Source organism: Perca flavescens, chromosome 9 (assembly GCF_004354835.1).
Source record: "Perca flavescens isolate YP-PL-M2 chromosome 9, PFLA_1.0, whole genome shotgun sequence".
Taxonomy (NCBI): Eukaryota; Metazoa; Chordata; class Actinopteri; order Perciformes; family Percidae; genus Perca; species Perca flavescens.
Genome location: NC_041339.1, coordinates 27,238,970 through 27,252,470, shown reverse-complemented (window position 1 = coordinate 27,252,470; position 13,501 = coordinate 27,238,970). Strand labels below are relative to the sequence as shown.

The 13,501-nt window shown below is 38.2% G+C and overlaps 1 long non-coding RNA gene across 1 annotated transcript; it reads left to right on the top strand.

Annotated features, from left to right (window-relative positions):
• The first annotated feature begins 3,074 nt into the window (after positions 1-3,074).
• LOC114560937 (uncharacterized) lies at positions 3,075-10,383 on the top strand. The gene is made up of 4 exons (XR_003693284.1): positions 3,075-3,149; positions 9,351-9,385; positions 10,118-10,195; positions 10,296-10,383. It is a non-coding gene; the product is annotated as an uncharacterized LOC114560937 (long non-coding RNA).
• The last annotated feature ends 3,118 nt before the right edge of the window (positions 10,384-13,501 follow it).

Below are 13,501 nucleotides of genomic sequence, written 5' to 3'. Positions count from 1 at the left end.
GTAAGGACATTGCAGCTGCCTGTTGCTGCGGGACGTGCACCTGGTGTCAGATGCATCGTGAGTTAAAACATCGCAAAAAACCTCCCACCGTCGTCGTCATGCAAAATCAAGTCAATGTCCAAATGCAGCCTGCTCCTGCGATGGTGATTCCTGCATACACGGCCCGAGTTTTGTGAACCAACCAGGAGTCTTTGTGATGTCATCCTGAGCTCTGCGGCTTCTTGTTTGTGTGCTGTTGTCTTCTGAAGGAAATATTATGCAGCTAAGATCCTGCTAGTGTTTGTTTTGTTACACCAAAGACAAAATGTAAGTGTATGTCTATGAGTTAAAAACCAAAGTAGTAATCACAGGGCCTCAACTGTCATTAAATGTCAGAAACTCTTCTCACCTGATGGATGTTTTTGTCCTGTTACTGAAAGCTGCTGGGTTCTTGCTAACTTCAATTGGATACTGAAGAAATTCACCAACCTTTAAACTGTGACCTTACTGTATATTATACATAGTCTTATAAGTGCTATTTTCAGACCTATTATGAATTTTTCATCTTGTAATGTGTCATGGTTGAAATAAGAAAATGATAATTAAATTCTTATTCTTTACATTTTTGTAAAACGTGTTTATTTTAAACAGACACTACAAAGTCCAAAGTCATTGCATTTCTATATACAAATCTAATAATGTTAGTGAGTTCCACAATACTGCACAATACTAGTATCACTCTTCTATCAGTGATAACAAGAGGACCCAAAATGTTTATGAAGAGGCTCATGTTGCTACTGACAAGAGAACAGTTTTGTGTTTATAAGGCCTCAACTGTCATTAAATGTCAGAAACTCTTCTCGCCTGATGGATGTTTTTGTCCTGTTAGCTTTTTCGGTCAAGTTGTTGTCACCAGGTGTTAAATACTGAGTAACGCCTTGCAGTCTCTTTAGGGGAGAGCCAATGAATGGATTGTATGAGTAAAAACCAAAGTACAAATTACAGTGATTTGTGTCCCCTTGCCATCAGAGTATGCTGAATCAGTTTCAGCTTATTAATAATTATGACATGTATTGTTCCAAGTCCCTTAATTTTAGGGTTTTTTCTTTATTTACAGACACCATGGCCATCCGCTCAAGGATGAAGGAGACAATTGTAGTCCTTTAAAATCTTTATTTATAATTAAAGAAATAATAAAGTTGTATTAGGACAGGAACTACAGTACTACTCAGCAACATCACAGTGCAGTTAATCCTAAAGCCCAACAGAGGGCACTAACATTTTATGAACACAAATTAAGTTATCCATCCATTGCAATCCTCCTCTTTGGTAAAATAAAACGCTTTGACAACTTCTGCTAGTAAAGAACTAAAGATTTCGGCACTAAAATAAACAAAAATAAATTATTAGTTTTTGTCTTAAATCCACCAGCCATTTTCATATTATACCAACATTGTCCTTGAGGGACTGCCCTTGTGTGTTTTTTCATGTGTTATGGTGTGCATTCACCAGTGTTTTTTTGTTGTTGTTGTGGTGCACATAGGCTACTCCTGATTTTGTCAGTCATCTCATGATCCTATCCTGTCCTATTCATGGCAGCCTACTCGTGGACATTGCACCTTCATCACGTGCTGTAGTAGGGGGGCTGCCTTGATAATCCTGCATAAGCCCGGTGTTGGCTTGTTACGCCACTGGGCCTACCTGCTGTACAGTTGCTCGGGCGTTTTCAACAATTTTAGTCTATACAGTGATACTTGATCATCCAGTTCCAAATATAGCCTATAGGCTACCAATCAAAATGAGTTCCATTTATTAATGTATTTTTTAGGCAGAGTAGCCTAGGCTATTTTTATAGATAGGTAGGGGGAGCGCGGGGCACAAAGTAATGCAGGGTTAAATGTAACACGGGTTTTTTAGATGGTTGCACAGGGTAGAACTGGATGTGCTTCAGGGCATGTAGGGGCATTTCCATTAGACATGTTCCAGCCAATTTGGAATTCTGTTTACTTCCGCTGTCTGCGAGAGAGAGAAGAAATTGTGTTTTGGCGTCATAAAAGTATTTTTTTAGGTCGGAAGTATTTTTCAATTTCTAAAGAGTGTGTGAAAGTCAGTTTATCTAATCTTATATTGCCTTGATAACCGTCCTCTTGGCTAAAACATCGTACCATTATAAAAGATGTGACCATAGCTTAGCGAGTGCTAGCCAGTCCTGAAGTAAACGCGTCACAGCGGGGCTAGTTGTAACGCGCTGTTACAACTAAGCCGCACCTATAATTATATGCCATTTCTAACTCACAGTCTTTAATTTGCATTAATGTTTTAAAATCAATATTTTTGAAAGTATTTAAGTACAGCGTGAACAACTATGTATTGCATTTCTTTTGTCCACAGAATGAAATACATTTTATTATTCTTTTTTACATTTTATTTTTTATTTTTTTTTATTTTTATTATTTTTTAATAGATCCATAAATTAAACTATTATATTATGCAGAGTTTAGTAAAGAAGTTTATTATACAGTTTTATTAGGTGTATAGCACAATGCTATTGAATCATTTAACTAACCCTCTATCTGTTACAACTAACCCCGCATATGGGGCAGGTTGTAACATTTCACCTATCGCCACTCTCGGGGGAATTGTTCAAGAACGATAGGTCCTACAAACAAATTTCCAGTGCACATTTGTAGCAGAGATATGTATGTTGCTTGTATAAAAATATGGCCAGTAAAACTCGAATGGTTTAAGAAATATTTAGCCACAACCAAAAAGTGTTACTTTGTGCCCCGCGCTCCCCTATAGGCTATTCTTGTTTGTCAGGTTGATCAGTGGTGATAAATGATCTGAAGTCTAATTTTTGAACATTAAGAGTCAATGTTTTATTTGCTGTGTCATTGCCGCCCGTGGAGGCGGATGCAATTTTCAGCATTGATGAATTGTTGCTGTTGTGTATGTAAATCGGCCGCAGGCATGCAAAACTCGGCACAGCCCCACCCGAACCGATAGAAAATCACAATAACATGTCTGTTTAATATCTATGCGTTGCTAGGCCACACACACCCTTATTTTAGATGTCAATTCGCCCAGGCTTGTGGAGAACGGCTGTTAAGTTTTAGCTGCTAACGTTAGTTTTAGTTGGTGTTCGTGTTCGTGTGTTCCTGTAACCACAAGTAAACGCCAACGAGTAGGCCTTCTAGCGGTCCCTGGCCTGGGCACGCTGACACCGCTGCATTTTGGCAACAGTGGCGCACAGATCTCCAGAGCAGGGGCGGTCCTAGGATCAGACCTTTAGGGGGGCTCAGCCCCAAATGAGAATGTGACACAGATATAATGCATGCAAAAGTGTTAAACCCCCATGCTAAATCAGTAATTTCATATTTCATCTGATAATCTCGGAGTAAGCTACTGAACAACAACATCAGCTAACATATTTTTGACACTTTTAACACTATGATGGAACTAAACGTGACACTTTATAAGTCATAGTAATAACAACCAATTTGACACAATCTAACATTCAGCAATTTTAGTTGCTTATGTTTCAGTTTGGGTTCTAATCTGCACCATGAAATAACCAACATCTTATTTTGGGGACTACCAACATTAAACTTCACAACCACACTCCTGCTCTCTCTCTGACAGATTAGACAGAGACTCAGCCAAAGGCGGGAGTCTGGCACGACCCCCTCCGATTGGCCAAAACTACGTTGCTGTTAACCCTTTCCTTGACTGGGATACAGGTGCATAGCATCGGCGACAGCAACACAGGATATTAAACCTGTTTCAAGCCCTTTTAACCTGTAATTGTTTGTCCTCTGTCACTAACAGACAAGTTTGCAACTCTAATTTGAAGCACCAAAATTGATTAAAAAAAGGTTTTTCATCATTATAATTTTTAGCTTGAGCCCCCCTAAAAAGGGTCTAAAATCGCCCATGCTCCAGAGAGCAGTGGCAAGAGTAGACAGGTGGGTGTAAGATCCGTGCAGAGCACCGTAACAAAAACACCGACAGTACTCAATAACTTCTAACACAAGATTCACTCTGAGTGGTTTCTGTGACGACAGAGACCGTGGTATCTTGTCACATGGGAAGTTATCACACTGGTTATACCTCAAACACCAAAGGGCGCTATCTGAAAAATCTAACACCTGAATGCCACTCACTGTTCTAAAGTAATTTGCTCTTGATATGCAGTAACATTATATATCAATCTAAGATGAGAACAATTTTCTGATTTATCAACCATAAAAGTAAAAAAAAACTAAACCCCATTATTTATTTAATACAACTTTGATAAGTAATGTTCAATTATATTATTATGCACAGAACAGTGGAGAGAAAATGTATATTTTGATGCCTAAATCAAAGTCCTGTACTAAAGCTAGCTTGTGGTATATATAAAGATCCTCTATACTAAACTGTCTCTGGTATAGCTAGCAATAGAACACATATTCCCTCTGGGGAAAGTTGTCTCTTTCAGGGCAATCGTCCCATCGACAACATGACAATATTTTTTTTGTAGAAATATGAAAACAATGAAGAAAAAAATAGGAAGGAAGGAAAAAGGGGAATCTTTGAAAAGGGTTCAAAATTATGAAGGAAAGACCAAGAATGGCATGACACGACCAGAAGCCGAAGACTTCAACATCAATTACAGAACCCCCAAACTGAATATGGAAAGCCTTCCTCTGTTATACATGTTCTCATTTGTCGAAAAAATATGAGGTGACAATTCTCACAAATAGTGTGACAACTTACCTTACCCTATGATGGGGCAACTTGTCACAAATACACACCTTAACCATTTATAACTAAAGTGAATATACAAATATAAAGTCTACACATTTGTGCACAATCATTTATTATTCATATTTAATATGGAAAATATGTGACTGTGATGTACTGAGACCGAGAAATTGAAGTGCAAGCAAAGAAGTGTGACAAGAAGTCTTCCCTACTAATGTTTAAAACATCCCCAAAAAATACACAGAGGTACCCCTAAAAATGGAAAATGGAAACTACGCCAAGCAATACTTATTTTTTACACTTGTTGAGTTAATGTAAGTTAACATTGTTTGTTCCCCTTTCCTTTTGAAAAACACACACACTTCTACAAATAGTGGGAATAGTGCCTATGAATCTGTAAATATTTAAGTGTATATTAAACTCTTCAAAGGATATTCCTTTCCTCCTGCATCCTGACTAGACACCCTTAGTATTTTTTCATGTGTTATGGTGTGCGTTCACCAGTGTTTTTTTCATTGTTGTGGTGCACATTGGCTACTCCTGATTTTGTCAGTCATCTCATGATCCTATCCTGTCTTATTCATGGTAGCCTACTCGTGGACATTGCACCTTCATCACGTGCTGTAGTAGGGGGGGCTGCCTTGATAATTCTGCATAAGCCCGGTGTTGGCTTGTTACGCCACTGGGCCTACCTGCTGTACATACAGTTGCTCGGGCGTTTTCAACAATTTTAGTCTATACAGTGATACTTGATCATACAGTTCCAAATATAGCCTATAGGCTACCAATCAAAATTAGTTCCATTTATTAATGTTTTTTTTAGGCAGAGTAGCCTAGGCTATTTTTATAGATAGGTATAGGCTATTCTTGTTTGTCAGGTTGATCAGTGGTGATAAATGATCTGAAGTCTAATTTTTGAACATTAAGAGTCAATGTTTTATTTGCTGTGTCATTGCCGCCCGTGGAGGCGGATGCAATTTTCAGCATTGATGAATTGTTGCTGTTGTGTATGTAAATCGGCCGCAGGCATGCAAAACTTGGCACAGCCCCACCCGAACCGATAGAAAATCACAATAACATGTCTGTTTAATATCTATGCGTTGCTAGTCCACACACACCCTTATCTTAGATGTCAATTCGCCCAGGCTTGTGGTGAACGGCTGTTAAGTTTTAGCTGCTAACGTTAGTTTTAGTTGTTGTTCGTGTTCGTGTGATCCTTTAACCACAAGTAAGTGTTATATTTGTATTTTTGTAGAGATAATATTTACTAACTATGTTTACCAGCTATTTATGGAGCAATTTATTAGCAATTGTATGGCAGGATATATGTCCCTGGATTATGTGTAGCCTGTAGATTGACATTCTCATTATAGTTTAAAGGGCCGGCCGTCCACCGAGAACGATAGAAATAAAACGATGTGAGCATCCACACCTGATCCACATTGCTGAACTATAACGTTCTCTAGCACGGCTTGTTTAATATAGTCAATTATGATTAGTCAATCACGGCATTCTACTGGTGGTGAGTAGCCTAGCCTATAGACCGTTGCCATGGACTGAGAGACTCTGGGGGTCGAACCATTTATCGTTAATTGAAATATCCTATCTGTGCATACGGAGCTGATCAGTGGATCACAAAGAGGGAGAAAAGTTGGAGAAAATGCTAATGGCAACAGTGCAAACAGAGCTGAGTGAGCTCCATGTTTAACTCAATCCCCGGGGCGACCTGGCCCTCCCGAGGTGCTCATCAGCTGTAGGTAACCGGGACGACCGGGATGTATATGCGTTTCCTAGTTATAGCCAAGGCATTGTCCCGCCCTCCTCTGCATTAGCCTACTCTGCCTGTAAATAGCTTAACTTGTTATTCTGACCAATTCAACAAAAAGCCAACGAGTAGGCCTATTAGCGGTCCCTGGCCTGGGGACGCTGACACCGCTGCATTTTGGCAACAGTGGCGCACAGATCTCCAGAGCAGGGGCGGTCCTAGGATCAGACCTTTAGGGGGGCTCAGCCCCAAATGAGAATGTGACACAGATATAATGCATGCAAAAGTGTTAAACCCCCATGCTAAATCAGTAATTTCATATTTCATCTGATAAACTCGGAGTAAGCTACTGAACAACAACATCAGCTAACATATTTTTGACACTTTTAACACTATGATGGAACTAAACCTGACACTTTATAAGTCATAGTAATAACAACCAATTTGACACAATCTAACATTCAGCAATTTTAGTTGCTTATGTTTCAATTTGGGTTCTAATCTGCACCATGAAATAACCAACATCTTCTCTGGGGACTACCAACATTAAACTTCACAACCACACTCCTGCTCTCTCTCTGACAGATTAGATAGAGACTCAGCCAAAGGCGGGAGTCTGGCACGACCCCCTCCGATTGGCCAAAACTACGTTGCTGTTAACCCTTTCCTTGACTGGGTTACAGGTGCATAGCATCGGCGATAGCATCACAGGATATTAAACCTGTTTCAAGCCCTTTTAACCTGTAATTGTTTGTCCTCTGTCACTAACAGACAAGTTTGCAACTCTAATTTGAAGCACCAAAATTGATTAAAAAAAGGTTTTTCATCATTATAATTTTTAGCTTGAGCCCCCCTAAAAAGGGTCTAAAATCGCCCATGCTCCAGAGAGCAGTGGCAAGAGTAGACAGGTGGGTGTAAGATCCGGCAGAGCACCATAACAAAAACACCGACAGTACTCAATAACTTCTAACACAAGATTCACTCTGAGTGGTTTCTGTGACGACAGAGACCGTGGTATCTTGTCACATGGGAAGTTATCACACTGGTTATACCTCAAACACCAAAGGGCGCTATCTGAAAAATCTAACACCTGAATGCCACTCACTGTTCTAAAGTAATTTGCTCTTGATATGCAGTAACATTATATATCAATCTAAGCTGAGAAAATGTTTTTGATTTATCAACCATAAAAGTAAAAAAAAACTAAAGCCCATTATTTATTTAATACAACTTTGATAAGTAATGTTCAATTATATTATTATGCACAGAACAGTGGAGAGAAAATGTATATTTTGATGCCTAAATCAAAGTCCTGTACTAAAGCTAGCTTGTGGTATATATAAAGATCCTCTATACTAAACCGTCTCTGGTATAGCTAGCAATAGAACACATATTCCCTCTGGGGAAAGTTGTCTCTTTAAGGGCAATCGTCCCATCGACAACATGACAATATTTTTTTTTGTAGGAATATGAAAACAACGAAGAAAAAAATAGGAAGGAAGGAAAAAGGGGAATCTTTGAAAAGGGTTCAAAATTATGAAGGAAAGACCAAGAATGGCATAACACGACCAGAAGCCAAAGACTTCAACATCAATTACAGAACCCCCAAACTGAATGTGGAAAGCCTTCCTCTGTTATACATGTTCTCATTTGTCGAAAAATATGAAGTGACAATTCTCACAAATAGTGTGACAACTTACCTTACCCTATGATGGGGCAACTTGTCACAAATACACACCTTAACCATTTATAACTAATGTGAATATACAAATATAAAGTCTACACATTTGTGCACGATCATTAATTATTCATATTTAATATGGAAAATATGTGACTGTGATGTACTGAGACCGAGAAATTGAAGTGCAAGCAAAGAAGTGTGACAAGAAGTCCTACTAATGTTTAAAACATCCCCAAAAAATACACAGAGGTACCCCTAAAAATGGAAAATGGAAACCACGCCAAGCAATACTTACTTTTTACACTTGTTGAGTTAATGTAAGTTAACATTGTTTGTTCCCCTTTCCTTTTGAACAACACACACACTTCTACAAATAGTGGGAATAGTGCCTGTGAATCTGTAAATATTTTAGTGTATATTAAACTCTTCAAAGGATATTCCTTTCCTCCTGCATCCTGACTAGACACCCTATATTAGTGAATAACTTTCCTAATCACCAAGAGCCCCAATACAATATCAGTGAGTAACATTGGTATCTATCATTTATAACAACAGGTCCCGCTGCTACTACAGCAGGACAGGAGAACAGCTTTGTGTTTAAATGGGCACTAATGTCAGAAACTGGGTCACACAGCAACAGCACGACCTAACATATTTAATAGATGTTTTTATCATAAATATATTAGTAATAAGTCAAATAAATTGACATTTAAAATAAAAATGCACGTACAGAAGAAAGGATAAATAAAATAAACTGTGGTAAAAGCAAGCTTAGTGTTAACACGATATGAAAACAACTTGCGGGCTGTTTCTTTATTGATGCTATCACTGGAGAGGAACTATACCTTTAAGTGCTCTGTAAACAAAACTTTAATAACTTGTGTTGCTCTCATCATCTGCTCTTTGACGTTCACATCTACGCCAAAGTACGAGAACTCTGAAAAGCTTCTGATTAACAAAATATACATAATAAAGGTAATTCTGTTTTATCAATGTCTCTTCTTTAACTGAGCAGTGGAAAAACAATTAGTATAATCTGTCTTGTAATCAAACACATACTGTACAAGAAGGGAAAGTTTCTCATAGATAGATTCAGATTTTACAGCATTGTTTTAATGCTCAGCATCACCCACAAGATGCCACTCTTAATCCAAAATCTTTTCTTTCATTCTTTCACAGCTTCTGAGTAGCGAGCAGGTGCCCAGCTCAAGCAGGTAAAACATGCAACACCTTTATCCTAACGGTTAAATGAATGTTTAATGAAATGCTGTAAAAACATTCATTCTAAAGTCACTATTATTTAAAAAATGCATAGTAACTATCAATTTGCAACTGTTTGAATTGTATAACCAATGCCCCAGGGTTTTGTTGCATTTTATTTTGCCAAATCGGTGTGCACAACCTTTTTCAGAGGTTCTCTAAAATAACGGGGAAGAGATTGGTTTTTCCATTGGCTCTACTGTAGGTGGGAATGTGTTGGTCAACACAAATTAAATCAAAACATAAGTCAATCGATGTGAAGGTCTCATAGCTAAAAGCAAATTACTTTTCCCTGAGTGAAACACAGTTAATTGACTGCACATAAACAGAATTAGAATAATTATTAATAATCATAATAATAATAGAATAATATTTGAACAGGCTGTACCAACAGTAACTGGTAGAAATCAAGAAGACGGAAAGTTTGGATTCAAAGACGCTTCTCATTTTCTCATGAACAAGTTCTGCAACAAGTTACTCCAAAGTCTAGTCAGATCATCTGAAGGAGATCAAACTGGTGCAAGAACGACAATTCCAGACTTGGGCGCCTACTGAATTAGTGGCAAAAGACATACAATAAGATATGAACTTTCTGTAATCTTTTGACCAGTTTATACGCTTTTTTGCTGAGCTCTGATTTCTGTATTTCTGTATTTTGAGTTATTGTTCACTGTGTGTGGCTATAGTCCAACATCCGATGGCAGAACAACCCTTGATAGAGTGGAGCAGTGGTCTCTTTGACTGTTTTGAAGATGTGGGGACTTGTAAGAATCAATATCACAACTTAACAAAATGGTATATATATTTGAATTAAAGGTCTTCTTTAGTAAGACAACTCTGTTGGTGTATCTCCGTGTTTTTCAGGTTGCTATGGTTGTTGGTGCTGCCCTTGCCTTGCCTGCACAGTTTCAGAAAGATTTGGAGAGAACCGTTGTCTCCCATGTTGTGACATATGCACCCCCGCCATTAGTGCATGTTGTGGGATACCTATGTGCGTGCCTCCTGCCGTCTTATCTCTAAGGGCTGCCATGCGAAACAGATATCGTATCAAGGTATGATGCATGTAAAGCTGATAGAGACTGGATTTCACACACATGAAAGTGAATCAATGTTGAATTTAAAACTTTTTTTTTCTTTGGTTCTCTGCAGGGTTCTCTCTGTAAGGACATTGCAGCTGCCTGTTGCTGCGGGACGTGCACCTGGTGTCAGATGCATCGTGAGTTAAAACATCGCAAAAAACCTCCCACCGTCATCGTCATGCAAAATCAAGTCAATGTCCAAATGCAGCCTGCTCCTGCGATGGTGATTCCTACATACCCGGCCCAAGCTGGTTTTGTGAACCAACCAGGAGGCTTTGTGATGTCATCCTGAGCTCTGTGGCTTCTTGTTTGTGTGTTGTTGTCTTCTGAAGGAAATATTATGCAGCTTAGATCCTGCTAGTGTTTGTTTTGTTACACCAAAGACAAAATGTAAGTGTATGTCTATGAGTTAAAAACCAAAGTAGTAATCATAGGGCCTCAACTGTCATTAAATGTCAGAAACTCTTCTCACCTGATGGATGTTTTTGTCCTGTTACTGAAAGCTGCTGGGTTCTTGCTAACTTCAATTGGATACTGAAGAAATTCACCAACCTTTAAACTGTGACCTTACTGTATATTATGCATAGTCTTATAAGTGCTATTTTCAGACCTATTATGAATTTTTCATCTTGTAATGTGTCATGGTTGAAATAAGAAAATGATCATTAAATTCTTATTCTTTACATTTTTGTAAAACGTGTTTATTTTAAACAGACTACAAAGTCCAAAGTCATTGCATTTCTATATACAAATCTAATAATGTTAGTGAGTTCCACATTACTGCACAATACTAGTATCACTCTTCTATCAGTGATAACAAGAGGACCCAAAATGTTTATGAAGAGGCTCATGTTGCTACTGACAAGAGAACAGTTTTGTGTTTATAAGGCCTCAACTGTCATTAAATGTCAGAAACTCTTCTCGCCTGATGGATGTTTTTGTCCTGTTAGCTTTTTCGGTCAAGTTGTTGTCACCAGGTGTTAAATACTGAGTAACATGCTTGCAGTCTCTTTAGGGGAGAGCCAATGAATGGATTGTATGAGTAAAAACCAAAGTACAAATTACAGTGATTTGTGTCCCCTTGCCATCAGAGTATGCTGAATCAGTTTCAGCTTATTAATAATTATGACATGTATTGTTCCAAGTCCCTTAATTTTAGGGTTTTTTCTTTATTTACAGACACCATGGCCATCCGCTCAAGGATGAAGGAGACAATTGTAGTCCTTTAAAATCTTTATTTATAATTAAAGAAATAATAAAGTTGTATTAGGACAGGAACTACAGTACTACTCAGCAACATCACAGTGCAGTTAATCCTAAAGCCCAACAGAGGGCACTAACATTTTATGAACACAAATTAAGTTATCCATCCATTGCAATCCTCCTCTTTGGTAAAATAAAACGCTTTGACAACTTCTGCTAGTAAAGAACTAAAGATTTCGGCACTAAAATAAACACAAATAAATTATTAGTTTTTGTCTTAAATCCACCAGCCATTTTCATATTATACCAACATTGTCCTTGAGGGACTGCCCTTGTGTGTTTTTTCATGTGTTATGGTGTGCATTCACCAGTGTTTTTTTGTTGTTGTTGTGGTGAACATAGGCTACTCCTGATTTTGTCAGTCATCTCATGATCCTATCCTGTCCTATTCATGGCAGCCTACTCGTGGACATTGCACCTTCATCACGAGCTGTAGTAGGGGGGCTGCCTTGATAATCCTGCATAAGCCTGGTGTTGGCTTGTTAAGCCACTGGGCCTACCTGCTGTACAGTTGCTCGGGCGTTTTCAACAATTGTAGTCTATACAGTGATACCTGATCATACAGTTCCAAATATAGCCTATAGGCTACCAATCAAAATTAGTTCCATTTATTAATGTTTTTTTTAGGCAGAGTAGCCTAGGCTATTTTTATAGATAGGTAGGGGGAGCGCGGGGCACAAAGTAATGCGGGGTTAAATGTAACACGGGTTTTTTAGATGGTTGCACAGGGTAGAACTGGATGTGCTTCAGGGCATGTAGGGGCATTTCCATTAGACATGTTCCAGCCAATTTGGAATTCTGTTTACTTCCGCTGTCTGCGAGAGAGAGAAGAAATTGTGTTTTGGCGTCATAAAAGTATTTTTTTTTGGTCAGATGTATTTTTCGATTTCTAAAGAGTGTGTGGAAGTCAGTTTATCTAATCTTATATTGCCTTGTTAACCGTCCTCTTGGCTAAAACATCATACCATTATAAAAGATGTGACCATCGCTTAGCGAGTGCTAGCCAGTCCTGAAGTAAACGCGTCACAGCGGGGCTAGTTGTAACTCGCTGTTACAACTAAGCCGCACCTATAAAAGCCATTTCTAACTCACAGTCTTTAATTTGCATTAATGTTTTAAAATCAATATTTTTGAAAGTATTTAAGTACAGCGTGAACAACTATGTATTGCATTTCTTTTGTCCACAGAATGAAAACAATTTTATTATTCTTTTTTACATTTAATTTTTTATTTTTTATTCTTTTTTAATAGATCCATAAATTAAACTATTATATTATGCAGAGTTTAGTAAATAAGTTTATTATACAGTTTTATTAGGTGTATAGCACAATGCTATTGAATTATTTAACTAACCCTCTATCTGTTACAACTAACCCCGCATATGGGGCAGGTTGTAACATTTCACCTATCGCCACTCTCGGGGGAATTGTTCAAGAACGATAGGTCCTACAAACAAACTTCCAGTGCACATTTGTAGCAGATATATGTATGTTGCTTGTATAAAAATATGGCCAGTAAAACTCGAATGGTTTGAGAAATATTTACCCACAACCAAAAAGTGTTACTTTGTGCCCCGCGCTCCCCTATAGGCTATTCTTGTTTGTCAGGTTGATCAGTGGTGATAAATGATCTGAAGTCTGATTTTTGAACATTAAGAGTCAATGTTTTATTTGATGTGTCCTTGCCGCCCGTGGAGGCGGATGCAATTTTCAGCATGGATGAATTGTT